This window comes from Meles meles, chromosome 16 (assembly GCF_922984935.1).
Source record: "Meles meles chromosome 16, mMelMel3.1 paternal haplotype, whole genome shotgun sequence".
Taxonomy (NCBI): Eukaryota; Metazoa; Chordata; class Mammalia; order Carnivora; family Mustelidae; genus Meles; species Meles meles.
Genome location: NC_060081.1, coordinates 5,436,006 through 5,451,115, shown reverse-complemented (window position 1 = coordinate 5,451,115; position 15,110 = coordinate 5,436,006).

The following is a 15,110-nucleotide window of genomic DNA, read 5'->3' as shown; positions in this document are numbered from 1 at the left end:
AGTTGATGAGGAAAACAAACACAAGACAAATGTAGCTTAAATTAAAATTTTACTGCTCGCATCCCACTGACAGATCTCTGAGACAGGCAGAACGTGACCCTCCTCAAGGAACTCATGCCTGCCTTAATGTTGATGTTTTGCTGGAGACCAAAAGTAACCTTATATTAACAGCAGGTAGTCCCTCAAGGTCCTGAAAGCCTTGCTTCAAAATTCCTTGGAAACTTACTCTATCTTTCTCTTCTTCTCCCTGGACAAGCTTAAAAGTATGTTACCAGTCACTCCTCACAATCCCCGTGCAGTTCTCTCTGCCCATAGGTCCTGTCCCTGTGCTACAATAAGAAAAAAAAAAAGAAAAAAAAAGAAAACCTCTGCCAATCTTAAGAGTCCCCTGTGAGTTTTCTTCCTGTTGGTCTAATGTGATTCCCTTCCCATCCCTGGTCTAGCCACTTCTGGCCAAAGGACCTCCACTTGGAACTGTCCAAAATCAGTATCTGATTGAATTAGAACCCAATCAGGATGTTTCCAGGGGAGGCTAGCTATAAGGACATTATGTGTTGGAATGTACCTTAGATCATCATGGATTTCTATTTTTACTATATATATATATATAAAGATAGAAATCCATGATGATCTAAGGTACATTCCAATATGTCCATATATATATATATATATATATGGACATATTGGAATGTGTGTATATATATATATATTATCAGTGTCCCCTGATTAGGTAATTTCCCTTTGTAAAACTTTGTAAAACTTTCCTGGTGTTTTCCATGGGTTAGAAGGGTCAGGTTCTTCACAGCACAGCATGGTATTTTGGCCCATTCACTGGAACCCATTTGTAGCATAGGAGGAGATGGGGAGTGGGAGAATGGGAGCATCCCTCCTGTGGGCTGTATGGTGAGTAGGTGATTAGCAATTCCATTCAAGGGACACTTCCAGTCACTTTGGCATCTGGAACCTGACATATCCTGCATAGGATGCCACCTGAGTCTCAGGAGGATTTTTGGTAATGGACCTTCTCTAGGCTTCTCCAGTTCATAAGGACTCTCCCTTGGCATCCCTTTTAACCTGCTGGAACCAATTCAGATTGCAAAATTAAAAAAAAAAACAAAACTGATCTTCTGAAATGTTGTATGGCCTCAGTACTCCTTAGGAGATGAGGGAAAATGACCCACTAATGTGTCATTAAGCTTCAGTTCGACCTATCAGTTAGATCTCTTCTGCAGGACAACAAGGCAAATTGACCGAGGTACCCTGTGTCCAGCCATGAATGGCCCTAAATCAGGACCCCAATCTAACGGTCTTTTCCAGAATGTGTCTGGCCACTAACCGGACTGATAAAATCCCTCCTGATATATTGGATATATATTGTTTAAACAGGCCTCCTCCAAATACACCCAGATCGCTGGTGAAAACACCAGCCATCCCTGACAAAGGGGATGCTGGCGCTCTTTCACTGCTCCTCTGAACAGACCCGGGTTACCCTCATGTAGGTAAGGGTTTCTCCCTCATTCATTTCCTGGGTTAATAGCTATGATCATTGGAGCCAACTCTCTGGTTCTTCTACCTCAGGACAGGGACTTGAAGGAATATTCCGAGACAGCTGTCAAACTCCTTTCATTTCAAGGAAGCTTCCCCACCAGTGCCCCTGTAAAAACTGCCAGTGGGAAACAAAATGATTGACTTAAATGTACATGGATCCACATGGAACATATTCAGTATTTAAACTAACAAGTTTAATTAAGAGAGACATGCCCTTAGAGCTTTCAGTACTAAATATAAAATTGTATTCTACCAAGATTTGCTGATGGTCAAAGAAGCTCATAATCTCTGTGCAATTTGTTAGCAAAAGAGGACTTAAAATGATGGCTAATTGTGTGTGTCTCAGAGCTTTCATGGGTAACTGTTAAAATAGTTTTCAAAGTCTTTAGTAACCTGAAATTTTAAAGTTTTGCTTGGGTGGTAAATCGGATTGAAATCGTCTTTTCCAAATGAGATAAAATACTGAAGCATTGATTGTTAACCATAAGGTTTATCAGTTTTGGATTCTTGTTTGCAGAGAAAGCTGAGGATACTTGGGGTTTTGGCATATATGCTTTGTGCTTTATTATAATTGTACTAGAGAAAGCATTTTTTAATTATAAAAAGTATTTATAAATTTCAGATCTAAAGAATTCTGGTGGAACAGACCATTCACAATCAGTTAATAGTTTTCACTGGAGACTAAGGTTTCTAAGAGTGAAAATTCTGCTAACTACAATTAAGACAGTTGGGGGGGGGGAGGCTTAGGGCAAAATCTGAATGAGTAAAAAAAAAAAGTTGTAAAAGGTTTGTGAAGGGATATTTTTGGAAAGGAATTTTATGTGCAGTCAGAATGCACTAAGGTGGGAGGGGAGTCAAGATGGCAGAGAAGTAGCAGCCTGAGACTACATCAGGTAACAGGAGATCAGCTCGATAGCTTATCTAAACATTGCAAACACCTACAAATCCAACGGGAGAGCGAAGAGAAGAAGAACAGCAACTCTAGAAACAGAAAATCAACCACTTTCTGAAAGGTAGGACTGGCGGAGAAGTGAATCTAAAACGATGGGAAGATAGACCGCGGGGGGAGGGGCCGGCTCCCGGCAAGCGGCGGAGGAACGGAGCACAAAATCAGGACTTTTAAAAGTCTGTTCCACTGAGGGACATTGCTCCAGGGGCTAAACCGGGGTGAAGCCCACGCGGGGCCAGCGTGGCCCCAGGCCCCGCAAGGTCACAGAAGGATCGGGGGTGTTAGAGTGTCAGAGAGCTTGCAGGTATTAGAACGGAGAAACCAGCTGCAAAGACAGAGCCGAGGACTGAACTCTCAGCTCGGGGTTACCTTGAACTGGTCGTGGGCTGGGTGAGCTCGGAGTGCGGCTAGAGGCTGGGGATACGGGAGTGATTGGGTGCTGTCCTCTGGGGGCGCACTGAGGAGTGGGGCCCCAGGCTCTCGGCTCCTCCGGGCCGGAGACTGGGAGGCCGCCATTTTCATTCCCGTCCTCCGGAAATCTACGGAAAGCGTTCAGGGAACAGAAGCTCCCAAAAGCGAACCCGAGCCGATTACTTAGTCCGGCCGCCGGTAAGGGCGGTGCAATCCCGCCTCGGGCAAAGACACTTCAGAATCACTACAACAGGCCCCTCCCCCAGAAGATCAACAAAATAGCCAGCCAGGACGAAGTTCATCTATCAAGGAGAAAGCAGATTCAATTCCTAAGACAGCTGAGCAATTCCAGAGGAGGAGAAAGCAAAGCACGGAACTCATGGCTCTCTCCCCATGATTCTTTAGTCTTGCGGCTACATCAATTTTTTTTTCTTTTTTCAATTTTTTTTTCTTTTTTCTTTTTTCTTCTTCTGCTAAATTTTTTTAAAACTTTTACCCTTTTCTTTTTTAACGTTTTTTGACTAGTTCATCTAAATATATATATTTTTTCTTTCTTTTTTATATTTTTTTATTTGTTTTATTTTTTAAATTTTTTTTCTTTTCTTTTTTTTTTCTTTTTTTTTTCAGAACCTGTTTTTTATCCCCTTTCCCCCGCCCCACAATTTGGGGTCTCTTCTGATTTGGTTACAGCGCATTTTTCCGGGGTCTTTGCCACCCTATGAGTAGTTTACTTGTTCCTTCATATCCTCTTATCTGGACAAAATGACAAGGCGGAAAAAATCACCACAAACAAAAGAACAAGAGACAGTACCGAAGGCTAGGGACCTAATCAACACAGACATTGGTACTATGTCAGATCAACAGTTCAGAATGACGATTCTGAACATTCTAGCCGGGCTCGAAAAAGGCATGGAAGATATTAGAGAAACCCTCTCTGGAGATATTAAAGCCCTTTCTGGAGAAATTAAAGAACTAAAATCTAATCAAGTTGAAATAAAAAAAAGCTATTAATGAGGTGCAATCAAAAATGGAGGCTCTCACTGCTAGGATCAATGAGGCAGAAGAAAGAATTAGTGATATAGAAGACCAAATGACGGAGAATAAGGAAGCCGAGCAAAAGAGGGACAAACAGCTACTGGACCATAAGGGGAGAATTCGAGAGATAAGTGACACCATAAGACGAAACAACATTAGAATAATTGGGATTCCAGAAGAAGAAGAAACAGAGAGGGGAGCAGAAGGTCTATTGGAGAGAATCATTGGAGAGAATTTCCCTAATATGGCAAAGGGAACAAGCATCAAAATCCAGGAGATGCAGAGAACCCCCCTCAAAGTCAACAAGAATAGGTCCACACCCCGTCACCTAATAGTAAAATTGACAAGTCTTAGTGACAAAGAGAAAATCCTGAAAGCAGCCTGAGAAAAGAAGTCTGTAACATACAATGGTAAAAATATTAGATTGGCAGCAGACTTATCCACAGAGACCTGGCAGGCCAGGAAGAGCTGGCATGATATATTCAGAACACTCAACGAGAAAAACATGCAGCCAAGAATACTCTATCCAGCTAGGCTATCATTGAAAATAGAAGGAGAGATCAAAATCTTCCAGGACAAACAAAAACTGAAAGAATTTGCAAACACCAAACCAGCTCTACAGGAAATATTGAAAGGGGTCCTCTAAGCAAAGAGAGAGCCTAAAAGTAGTAGATCAGAAAGGTACAGAGACAATATACAGTAACAGTCACCTTACAGGCTACTAATGGCACTAAATTCATATCTCTCAATAGTTACCCTGAATGTTAATGGGCTAAATGCCCCAATCAAAAGACACAGGGTATCAGAATGGATAAAAAAACAAAACCCATCAGTATGTTGCCTGCAAGAAACTCATTTTAGACGCGAAGACACCTCCAGATTGAAAGTGAGGGGGTGAAAAACAATTTACCATGCTAATGGGCATCAGAAGAAAGCTGGGGTGGCAATCCTTCTATCAGATCAATTAGATTTTAAGCCAAAGACTATAATAAGGGATGAGGAAGGACACTATATCCTACTCAAAGGGTCTGTCCAACAAGAAGATCTAACAATTTTAAATATCTATGCCCTAACGTGGGAGCAGCCAACTATATCAACCAATTAATAACAAAATCAAAGAAACACATCAATAATAATACAATAATAGTAGGGGACTTGAACACTCCCCTCACTGAAATGGACAGATCATCCAAGCAAAAGATCAACAAGGAAATAAAGGCCTTAAATGACACACTGGACCAGATGGACATCACAGATATATTCAGAACATTTCATCCCAAAGCAACAGAATACACATTCTTCTCTAGTGCACATGGAACCTTCTCCAGAATAGATCACATCCTGGGTCACAAATCAGGTCTCAACGGATATCAAAAGATTGGGATCCTTCCCTGCCTATTTTCAGACCACAATGCTCTGAAGCTAGAACTCAATCACAAGAGGAAAGCTGGAAAGAACCCAAATACATGGAGACTAAACAGCATCCTTCTAAAGAATGAATGGGTCAACCAGGAAATTAAAGAAGAATTGAAAAAAATTCATGGAAACAAATGATAATGAAAACACAACAATACAAAATCTGTGGGACACAGCAAAGGCAGTCCTGTGAGGAAAATATATAGCGGTACAATCCTTTCTCAAGAAACAAGAAAGTTCTCAAGCACACAACCTAACCCTACACATAAAGGAGCTGGAGAAAGAACAAGAAAGAAACCCTAAACCCAGCAGGAGAAGAGAAATCATAAAGATCAGAGAAGAAATCAATGAAATAGAAACCAAAAAAAACAACAGAAAAAATCAGTGAAACTAGGAGCTGATTATTTGAAAGAATCAATAAGATGGATAAACCCCTGGCTAGAATTATCAAAAAGAAAAGAGAAAGGACTCAAATAAATAAAACTATGAATGAAAGAGGAGAGATCACAACTAACACCAAAGAAATACAGACAATTATAAGAACATACTATGAGCAACTCTACGCCAACAAATTGGACAATCTGGAAGAAATGGAAGCATTCCTAGAGACATATAAACTACCACAACTGAACCAGGAAGAAATAGAAAACCTGAACAGGCCCATCACCAGTAAGGAGATTGAAACAGTCATCCAAAATCTCCAAACAAACAAAAGCCCAGGGCCAGACGGCTTCCCAGGGGAATTCTACCAAACATTTAAAGAAGAACTCATTCCTATTCTCTTGAAACTGTTCCAAAAAATAGAAATGGAAGGAAAACTTCCAAACTCATTTTAGGAGGCCAGTATCACCTTGATCCCAAAACCAGACAAGGATCCCACCAAAAAAGAGAACTACAGACCAATATCCTTGATGAACACAGATGCAAAAATTCTCGCCAAAATACTAGCCAATAGGATTCAACAGTACATTGAAAGGATTATTCACCACGATCAAGTGGGATTTATTCCAGGGCTGCAGGGTTGGTTCAACATCCGCAAATCAATCAATGTGATAGAACACATTAATAAAAGAAAGAACAAGAACCATATGATACTCTCAATAGATGCTGAAAAAGCATTTGACAAAGTACAGCATCCCTTCCTGATCAAAACTCTTCAAAGTGTAGGGATAGAGGGCACATACCTCAATATTATCAAAGCCATCTATGAAAAACCCACTGCAAATATCATTCTCAATGGAGAAAAACTGAAAGCTTTTACGCTAATGTCAGGAACACGGCAGGGATGTCCATTATCACCACTGTAATTCAACATAGTACTAGAAGTAATAGCCTCAGCAATTAGACAACAAAAAGAAATTAAAGGCATCCATATTGGTAAAGAAGAAGTCAAACTATCACTCTTCGCAGATGATATGATACTATATGTGGAAAACCCAAAAGACTCCACTCCAAAACTGCTAGAACTTGTACAGGAATTCTGTAAAGTGTCAGGATATAAAATCAATGCACAGAAATCAGTTGCATTTCTGTACACCAACAACAAGACAGAAGAAAGAGAAATTAAGAGTCAATCCCATTTACAATTGTACCCAAAACTATAAGATACCTAGGAATAAACCTAACCAAAGAGGCTAAGAATCTATACACAGAAAATTATAAAGTACTCATGAAAGAAATTGAGGAAGACCCAAAGAAATGGAAAAATGTTCCATGCTCCTGGATTGGAAGAATAAATATTGTGAAAATGTCTATGCTACCTAAAGCAATCTACACATTTAATGGAATCCCTATCAAAATACCGTCCATTTTTTTCAAAGAAATGGAACAAATAATCCTAAAATTTATATGGAACCAGAAAAGACCTCGAATAGCCAAAGGAATATTGGAAAAGAAAGGCAAAGTTGGTGGCATCACCATTCCGGACTTCAAGCTCTATTACAAAGCTGTCATCATCAAGACAGCATGGTACTGGCACAAAAACAGACACATAGATCAGTGGAACAGAATAGAGAGCCCAGAAATCGACCCTCAACTCTATGGTCAACTAATCTTCGACAAAGCAGGAAAGAATGTCCAATGGAAAAAAGAGAGCCTTTTCAATAAATGGTGCTGGGAAAATTGGACAGCCACATGCAGAAAAATGAAATTGGACCACTTCCTTACACCACACATGAAAATAGACTCCAAATGGATGAAGGACCTCCATGTGAGAAAGGAATCCATACAAATCCTTGAGGAGAATGCAGGCAGCAACCTCTTCGACCTCAGCCATAGCAACCTCTTCCTAGGAACAACGGCAAAGGCAAGGGAAGCAAGGGCAAAAATGAACTATTGGGATTTCATCAAGATCAAAAGCTTTTGCACAACAAAGGAAACAGTTAACAAAACCAAAAGACAACTGACAGAATGGGAGAAGATATTTGCAAACGACCTATCAGATAAAGGGCTAGTATCCAAAATCTATAAGGAACTTAGCAAACTCAACACCCAAAGAACAAACAATCCAATCAAGAAATGGGCAGAGGACATGAACAGACATGTCTGCAAAGAAGACATCCAGATGGCCAACAGACACATGAAAAAGTGCTCCACGTCACTCAGCATCAGGGAAATACAAATCAAAACCACAATGAGATATCACCTCACACCAGTCAGAATGGCTAAAATGAACAAGTCAGGAAATGACAGATGCTGGCGAGGATGTGGAGAAAGGGGATCCCTCCTCCACTGTTGGTGGGAATGCAAGCTGGTGCAACCACTCTGGAAAACAGCATGGAGGTTCCTCAAAATGTTGAAAATAGAACTACCCTATGACCCAGCAATTGCACTACTGGGTATTTACCCGAAAGATACAAACATAGTGATCCGAAGGGGCACGTGTACCCGAATGTTTATAGCAGCAATGTCTACAATAGCCAAACTATGGAAAGAACCTAGATGTCCATCAACAGATGAATGGATAAAGAAGATGTGGTATATATACACAATGGAATACTATGCAGCCATCAAAAGAAATGAAATCTTGCCATTTGCGACGACGTGGATGGAACTAGAGCGTATCATGCTTAGTGAAGTAAGTCAATCAGAGAAAGACAACTATCATATGATCTCCCTGATATGAGGACATGGAGAAGCAACATGGGGGGGGGGTTAGGGGGATAGGAGAAGAATAAATGAAACAAGATGGGATTGGGAGGGAGACAAACCATAAATGACTCTTAATCTCACAAAACAAACTGGGGGTTGCTGGGGGAGGTGGGATTGGGAGAGGGGGAGGGGGCTATGGACATTGGGGAGGGTATGTGCTATTGTGAGTGCTGTGAAGTGTGTAAACCTGGTGATTCACAGACCTGTACCCCTGGGGATAAAAATACATTATATGTTTATTAAAAATAAAATTTGGAAGGGGAGGCGAACCATAAGAGACTATGAACTCTGGAAAACAACCTGATGGTTTTGAAGGGTCAGGGGTGGGAGATTGGGGGAACAGGTGTTGGGTAATGGGGAGGGCACGTTTTGCATGGAACACTGGGTGTTGTGCAAAAACAATGAATACTGTTACGCTAAAAAAAATAAATAAAATGGGAAAAAATGTTGGAAATGATGTTGTACTAAATCCCTTTTATGTGAATGGCTACAGATTACAATGGCTTAAGCCACACTGGTGAATATTATAAGGTGACTAATGGCACTTTAAGAACAATGGACTTTAGAAGACCAATGGTTACTAGGTATTTTCTATTTATAATTCTACTGAATCTGATAAGCTCTAAGCATCAAAGTTGATGTTGTCCAGACAAAAAAGGATGGTTATTATGATAGGAACCTCTGGTGGTATGAAGAACAGAGAAGAGCCCCTTTCTGAAAGTCATCAAGATTTCACAGAACCACCATAGTTCTTTTTTTTGGAAAGATTTTATTTATTTATTTGACAGAGCTAGAGATCACAAGTAGGCAGAGAGGCAGGCAGAGAGAGAGGAAGGGAAGCAGGCTCCCCGCTGAGCAGAGATCCCGATGTAGAGCTCAATCCCAGAAACCTGGGATCATGATCTGAGCCGAAGGCAGAGGCTTTAACTCACTGAACCATCCAGGCACCCCAACCACCATAGTTCTATAATATTTCTGTCTACTGTAGGTGGAAATGCAATCTCGCAAAACCCTAGCTATGAGAGGGATTTGCTTTAACCCAGGAACACCCCACTTTTAAGTGTGCTAAATTAATCTCTTTCAATATAATCCAGGGGTTTTACATTTTATGTTTATATGTTATACACATATGTGTACGTGTGTGTGTTATGTATATATATTCACTTTTCCAAGGATAATTATTTTCTATTACTTTATTAATTGATCAGTAGTACAATTATCATTTATGAAGAATACTTTTTAAACTCCTGTTTCCAGGCATAAACATTGAGAACTATTTGCAAAAATTAAATGCAAAGTGAACCCCATTACACATTTCAGTGTTATTGAAGTGAATTAATTTAAAAGCAGTCTATGCTTGCTACACCAATTGCCCACTGTAGATACAGTTTATCATTGGTCACCACTTAAGATTTAATTTTTATTACAGTTAGATAATATATGGAACAATATTAGTTGTAGGTATATAATATGGTGATTCATCACTTCCACACAACACCTGGTACTCATCACATGTGTACCCTTAATCCCCATTCCCAATTTAACCCATTCCAACCACCCACCCTTAGGTGACCTTCTGCTTTTTCATTAGAGTTACGGATCTGTTTATTGATTTACCTCTCTCTTTTTTTCCCCTTTGCTCCTTTTTTCCCCCTTTGCTCCTTTCTTTTATGATTTCACATATGAGTGAAAACTCAATGATGTCCTTCTCTGACTTACTTCACTTGGAGTAATACTCTCTAGCTTCATTCATGTCACTGCAAATCACAAAAATTCATTCTGTTTTCCTGGTTTAGTAATATTATATTATATACCTATATATCTGATGTCTAATATGTATTACATATCTATATATGTGTACATATCTATATATATATAATGCATGTTATGTATCTATAGATTATATCTGTATATCTATAGAAATATACACATGTATAGATACAATTTATATATAGATATATACATATATATGTATAGATTTTATATAATGGTATATATAACATATTTTCTTTAGTCATTCATTTGCCAATGGTCAACTAGACTCCTTCCATATTTTGGCTACTGTGGTCCAATTTACTGTATTGCTTAGGTACCCAAACTATTGAGAATATCTGTGGCTTTTAGACTTCAACCTACATTTAATAAATTATTTGGGAAAAAAACGAAAGAAAAAAGAAAAATTACAAGAAAAATAGAGTGGTTGGTAAGATATAATTATTTTGTCAAATCTTTATTATTTATTTTCTGCATTAATGAAATCTTCATCTTAAATCCTGGAATGACATTGTTCTAAAAGAGTGTACAAGGTGAAATTAATGGACTTCTAAGTAGCAGGGCTCATTGAGAACTTTGTTACATTTTTACAGAGCAGATCCTCTGCATTACTCTTCTCGGGGTCTGCTTCACCCTGTTTCTCAGGCTGTAAATGATCAGGTTGAGCACTAGGGTCAGGATGGTGTAGAAGATAGCAAGAACCTTGTCCTCTGTGGGAGACTGGAAGGATCTAGGGCATAAGTATGTGTGAACTAAGGGTGCATAGTAGAAAGTCATTACGGTGATATGGGTGCTACAGGTCAAGGAAATACAAGGAAGAGGGTGATGCTTACAAAAACTTTGTACTCATAGGCACCGGTGTCCATGCAGGACATGGCTGGGACATCAGAAAATAAATTGTTGATGGCTCTACATCTATAAAAAGGGATACATATATCATATGCAATGTGGGCCCAGGAGTTGATTGAGCCCATCATCCAAGATCCTCTTATGATCACTACACACTCTCTTTTGATCATACAAGTAGCATAGTGGAGAGGAAAGCAAATTGCTGTGCAATGATCATAGGCCACAGAGGTCAATAGCAATCCTTCTGCATCAGATAAATCAATGAAGTAGAAACTCAGAATTGTAGACCCAATGAAAGAAATGTACTTACTTCCAGACTGATTATGAGAAACCATCTTGGGAACCATACTGGAGTTGTAGTTCAGGTCCTTGAGGGACAGGAATAAGTAGGAAATACATGGGTGTATGGAGATGGGTGTTCAGGAGGATTAGGATGATTATGGACATGTTACCAAACAGAGCCATTAGGATAATAAGAAAATTGAGAGTGAAGAAACCCAGGCCAATACTTGATGGTGGGAATAACCCCAATAAGAAGAATAAGTTGATGTTTAGTTAATATTTTCCATGGGACGGTAGCTTCATTTTCCCTAAAGAGAGATACATAGTAGGCACAGAAAAATAATCTCTTATTAATTCATTATTTTTGTTCCAGTGTGATTTATTCAGGACATATTGCAGCTCTTTAAAAAAAACACATATTTTGAAAAAAATTTCCTCATAGTTAAAATATAAATGGACATATAAATGTCCACCCCCAAAATACTTCATGGAAATGAGTAAATTTTTAAGGATAATATATTTTTGTGACTTTACTTAGATACATATATTTTATTTTCCTGTGTAAGTTTAGTTATTATCAACATCAGGCTTTATACTTGTTAAGTATGCATTATAAGGCACTGTAAATGCATAAATTATAGATCCATACTTGAGTATATTTTATTACACTTTGGCAGTGATTTTTTTTTCATTTGTAATTAAGCCCTAGGATTTCTGAAACTATAGTAGTCCTATCAGGTCATGCTGTAGATATATATCCTTTTGGTTTGGGCACTTGGTTGTTTTGATGCCAAGACTTAGTATCTGCTTCTTTTCCCCCCAGAAATCTACAATGAAGTGTTACTGACAACTATAAATTATAGGAAGCAGATTTCGTCCTCCTCACTCAATTCTCAAATACTTTAAAGAAACTACTTTCCTGAAATTTTTCTCTAGCATTTTATTTTAGTTCCTTGACTCTGCTTACACTCTCTGAAAACATCTGTATTGTTCTTCTGCTCCTCAATAATTATATAACATTATGCATTGCTTTATGGGATCTTTCCTTTTTCTGCTTGACCTCTTGCTTTTGTGTACTGGAAACTCTTTCCATTTTTTGATACGTGTGAGTTTAGCTCCTATATGTATCACCTTCTGTCATAAAGCTCAACTCACATAATAATAAAGCAGTAAATCTGCAAAAGTTAAAACAGTGTGGGAAACAGAATAGAGGGTGGAATTGGAGATAAGAACATTTGGGGTGAAGACATTTTAAGGAACAGACACTTAAAAGGAGTAGGAGAAATGATATTTTGAGAATATTCTAAGTAGGAAGGAGTGGAGGGAATCTTCTCCAGAAGGAATACCATCTGGGAGGAAAGACCACCAAAGAATTCTATGCCTCAGTATCATACTTTTCTAGGAAAAAGCCATCAGAATATTGAGGAATTGGTTATATGAAATACACACACACACACACACACACACACACTGAATTAAAAATGACTTACACAAATGCCTGGCTGTGGGTATTAAGGAGGGCATGTATTACATGGAGCACTCGGTGTGGTGCATAAACATTGAATCTTGGAACACTGAAAATATAAAATTAAATTTTGTAAAAGGATAAATGCAAGAAACTTTTACAACAAAAATCTGATGTCTTCAGGGGAATGTGAGAATTTGTTAAATCCAAAATAAAAGTGCCATGTATTTTATAAAATACAGTGCCCAATAACAATAAAAGCCTTTTTAAAATAAATGAAAATAATTAAAATAATAAATTTAATAAAAGTGTCAAAAGATAAATTGATGAAAATCAACCAGAAAGCAACAGTGAAACACAAAATCTGACACTTAGGACAGTTAAGAGAATGAGAGGAATAATATAAGATGACCCAACATATACTTATGGGCATTCTGTAAATGCCTATGACATCAATTTCTTTTTGTCAAAACACTTATTTACTCTTAAGTTAATATTATAAACAGAGCCCTTCTCTAAACCAATATGTGAACTACGCTGATGAAAGTTGAGGTAAAGAGCACAGAAAAATAACATAATTAATTTATTAAATGGTATCTTCTTGAAAATTCTAAATATTATATTGAAAACAATTTCTTGATAACCCTCAAAATGAGGTAGACTGATATCCTAAATTCTCCTTGAGAGAAATTACGGTAATATGAGATGAAATCTATATAGTCATGCTTATGAAATAACATGTTTCACAATACTGTTGTATATTTTATATGTGCGCAATACATTCCATGAGATGAAGCAAAGCTCTTGATGCATATCTTCAGACATAATGTGGTGTGTGCTATGTTGATAGATTGGGGAGGGAAGGGGAAAACGTTGATGTTGTAGGAAGGGGGTGACTCTTTATCCACAGTGGCCTGAGTTACAAAGCATGGTCTGGTATTTAGGATTTAGGAATCAATCATTAGAGATGAGCATATTGTTTAAAATATTGATGAAGTACTAGGAAAAATTGTAAACAAATTTGAAGAATTTGAAATTTGAAGAACTGAAGAATCAAGAGGCATAAGTTATGAAACTGACATTTTATCCTGTGGTTTGTTGATGCCATAACCATCCATTCTTGGAGTAATATACTAAAGTGTCTTAAAAAAGTTATTTCAGTTAGTAATTTACATGTACTCAAATTATTGCGATGTGCATCTCCTAATCTTCTACAAAATACCCACATCAGGGTGCTGGGTCTATAGGAAGCAATTGCTTTTCAATTATTGGGTGGTCACTGTCAATTTCCACAGGAAAACCTGGGAAGGCGGTTGGGTTTATAAGGTAATGATGCATTGCATCTGACACAGAAGCCACTTGAGATGTTGAATATCTGGTTACAAGCTCTAATGTGAAGAATTATATTTTCATGTAAAAATAATTAGATTATTTCCCCCTTATTTTTTAAAGATTTTATTTATTTATGTGACAGATAGAGATTACAAGTAGGCAGAGAGGCAGTCAGAGAGAGAGGGGGAAGCAGGCTCCCCGCAGGGCAGAGAGCCTGAGGCGGGGCTTGATCCCAGGACCCTGGGATCATGACCTGAGCCAAAGGCAGAGGCTTTAACCCACTGAGCTACCCAGGCACCCCTCCCCCTTATTTTAATTTTACCCAATGACATAATGAAAACTAGCCTATTTAATTTGCAAAAGATTTGCACCTGCTTCAGTCTTAACCTTCGCTAGAACATTTGGGTCTGGCATCAGTATTACTGACAATATGCAATGGAGAAAAAAGGGAAGGAGTTGGTTTCTTAGTGAATAGGAGAACTAAGGCTTGAATCTGAACAAGATCCACACATGGCAGAGAAGATAGAACTCTATACTTTCATTGACCATCTCCACAGGGTGGAACCTACCACATGTCAAGATTTATGCCAGGAATTAATTTTATTTAATCCTGGCCAAAGTCTCTTGAGGTTGATACAACCACCAATATGACTACAGATAGCGGATGATAAATAATGTTCAGAAAATTAAGCGAATTCTTTGGATATCCTTTCTTAACATAGTTGGTAAGTAGATGCATATATTTATATACATTAAACTTGTATTTAGAAAGAATTCTATCTTAACACAAAATATCTTAGCCAACAATTCTGAAGTAAAAAATAGTTAACTGTTCAAAACTAAATAGAAATTAAAATAAAAATATAAAAATTTTAATTAAAAATCTACTATAGATGAAAC